Here is a 3176-nt window from a genome sequence, read left to right as displayed (position 1 = left end):
TATTCTGTTTTCTCTTATGTTTCTATTTCACAGAGACGTGTTTTTGTGGACGACCGTCTAATCGCGCTCCTGCGTGTTTGCGTAATGCGTCACGATACATCCTGTCGCATATCCGGTCCCCTGTCTTCTGGGGTATAAATCTCTGGGCTGATTTTCCCGTGTGCTCTTTCTCAGGCACCAGGTGGTTTTTCCATTCAGCGCTTCGCGCGGGGATCTTTCTGTTATTCTCTCCCTAGGGAAGGTATTTACCTCATGCCTTCCCTCCCCCGACGTTGCAGCAGGAACTCGGGGTATGCTCCCATTTCCCTCATCCGTGTTGCCAGTATCTAGCTGGTGCGCACTTGCATGTTTTTCCGTAAGACGGACCGTCTGGAATTGGGGCCTACAGCCTAGACGTCTTGAGGCAAGCGTCAGATTTTCTCGACTGGTGTTCCATTCTTAACGACCGGGAGAATCTGGCGGAAATCTCCCGAAAGTACAAACACTTTCCCCCCAAAAGGCTCGGTATCGTTGTCAAGTATGTCCCGCAGTGTTCTGTCTACTGCCTCGAATGCGTGGCGATGGTCCATAGGTGCTTCGTCCCAAATAATTAAACTTGCATGCTTGATCAACTCCCGAATATGGGAGTTCTTCCTGATACCGCACGTCGAGCTCTCGTTCAATTTCAAAGGGATCTTGAATGTAGAATGCGCTGTCCTACCACCCATAAGTAAGAGCGAGGCAATACCGCTAGACGCCACAGCGATGGCGATTTTCCCCGAGAGTGTGATTTTAACCAGTATGTTTCGAAGCAGTGTAGATTTTTCAGTACCACCCGGGCCATCAACAAAAAATAGTTTCTTGCCTTCCTCCGGGCATTCAACCGCTTCAATAATCTGGTCGTAAACCACCCGCTGACTTTCGTTTAGCTAATCTTCTGTGTTTACAATCGCCTCCAAAGCTGACGCATCGTATCCAGTGAGCTCACGTCGAAGTAATCCGTTTTGGCGAAGCGCTTCACGAATCAATGTTGGGAACGACCTCAACTGAGGAAGCTCGTCGAAGTCAGCTACCGCATACCCACTCGCTTGAAGTAGTTCTTATATGCTCATCAGCGTTTCAAATTCGACCAACGCCGACTTGAAGGGGTCCATCAAAGCCTGATGTTTGCGTGCGAAGTCCTGGGAAAGATCCGCGAAAAACCGATCCCATAGAACACCAACATTTGCTGGAGCTGAATACACCAGAATGGTGACGAAGAGCTGGCGTAGCTGATACGGCATTTGGAACTCAGCTGCTTCCCTCAAACACGAAACCCACTCGTTATCATTCTTCAAGTAGCCAGCTTCCCGCGCCGCAATTTGAAATGTGGGGCAGACAATCCCGTTAACCGCTCTCAAGTCTTCAAACGACGTTGGACTCCCCACCGCAGCACAGGGCACCAGCAAGCACACACAGCACACACGCCGAGCGCAGCCAAAAAAGCCGCTGCCACAGCACACGCACGCACACACTCGCCAATGAAATATACCACGGATTATAGACACTGGAAACGATTCGGTTCCCTTTCAGCAGTTTCAGGTACTCTTTAACTCTCTTTTCAAAGTTCTTTTCATCTTTCCCTCACGGTACTTGTTCGCTATCGGTCTCGCACCAATATTTAGCTTTAGATGGAATTTACCACCTACTTTGCGCTGCATTCCCAAACAACGCGACTCAAAGAAAACGGATCGTACGCACGAGCAACTCAGGGATGAACGGGAGTATCACCCTCCATGCTGTCCTCTTCCAAGGAACTTGCCCCAAGCGCCCACACTGATCACGCCTCTATAGACTACAATTCGCCGCGCAAAACTTGCACGGAGATTTTAAGCTTGAGCTCTTCCCGCTTCACTCGCCGTTACTAGGGGAATCCTTGTTAGTTTCTTTTCCTCCGCTTATTAATATGCTTAAGTTCAGCGGGTAATCTTGCCTGATATCAGGTCCAATTGAGATGCATACCGAAGTACACAACATTTCCCAAATGGATCGACCCTTCAGTTGCATCCACAGGCTTGGGAAACTCATGCACCGCCGTAATTAGTCGCTTCAAGGGCCGTACACCATCGGAACTCAACTCGTGCCCCAAGTATTCCATCTTACGTGTTGCAAATACGCACTTCTTGAGCTTCAGTGTCAGTCCTGCCGCCTCTAGTCGCTCGAGCACGCATGCCACTTCAACCACATGTCGTTCGATGCCGCCGCGTGTAAAAATCACGATATCATCCAGATAAACCAAACAAGTCAGTCACGTAAGTCCTCGCAAAACACTGTTCATCATCCGTTGAAACGTCGAAGGAGCGTTCGTTAGCCCGAATGGCATCCTAACAAACTGGTACAGGCCCTGTTTCGTCGTGAAAGCCGTCTTCGCTTGGTCGGCCTCCGCAACTCGAATCTGCCAATAGCCCGCCTTCAGGTCTAACGTCGTGAACAACACCGCACCTCCAAGAGCTTCCAACGTCTCGTCGATCCTTGGAAGAGGGTACACGTCCTTCTTGGTGATCTTGTTGAGCGCACGGTAATCAATGCAGAACCGCACTTCTCCGTCTTTCTTGCGGACCAGAACAACAGGAAAATTCCACGCGCCGTCACCCTCCTTAATGACGCCCGCACTTAACATCTTCTTCACGTTCGCCTCCACAATTGGATCATCCACTTGCGCCATTCGTCGTCGCTTTTTAGCATGATCGGAGCTGCATCTCCAGTGTCGATATGGTGCTCGATGTTCAACGTAGTTGCCGGTGGGCAATCTCCCGTACTCTCGGTCGTTTTCCGGTACGCCCTCAGTAAATTTAGTATCAACTGCCGATTTTCCGCATCGTCTTCGCCAATTTTCACCTCGTCTTCGTTAGCTAATGGCACATCAACGTCGCCCAGTTCTCGCAACCAAGTGCGTAGTCGTTCCCGCTGCAGACCACCATTAACTTCTATCACCGTCATACTCTCGTCTAACGGAATCCACGTTCCTAACTGCTTCTTCGAAGGCAACTTCACTTCATTATTACCCGAGTTGATAGCCGGAACCCACGCCTTTCCGTTCTGCACGTGAGTTACCGTAGCTGCTAACATTACTGAGTTAGTGTGATGCGTGGGCACGAAGATGCCACGCTCACCGTCCTCTGCCGTCACCGCTACTTCGACCGGAGTGACCGTACTTC

General features: G+C 50.3%; 1 non-coding gene across 1 annotated transcript; it reads right to left on the bottom strand.

Moving 5' to 3' along the window:
* Nucleotides 1-1401: 1401 nt before the first annotated feature.
* Nucleotides 1402-2015, bottom strand: PITG_33454 (the record flags this gene model as incomplete). Its single annotated transcript, XR_009934848.1, has 1 exon — nt 1402-2015. It is a non-coding gene; the product is annotated as a 28S ribosomal RNA (ribosomal RNA).
* Nucleotides 2016-3176: the final 1161 nt, after the last annotated feature.

Source organism: Phytophthora infestans, genomic scaffold (genome assembly GCF_000142945.1).
Source record: "Phytophthora infestans T30-4 supercont1.121 genomic scaffold, whole genome shotgun sequence".
In the NCBI taxonomy this organism is placed as follows: Eukaryota; Oomycota; class Peronosporomycetes; order Peronosporales; family Peronosporaceae; genus Phytophthora; species Phytophthora infestans.
The sequence above is the reverse complement of the archived record's forward strand: the minus strand, read 5'-3'. Positions and strand labels throughout refer to the sequence as shown.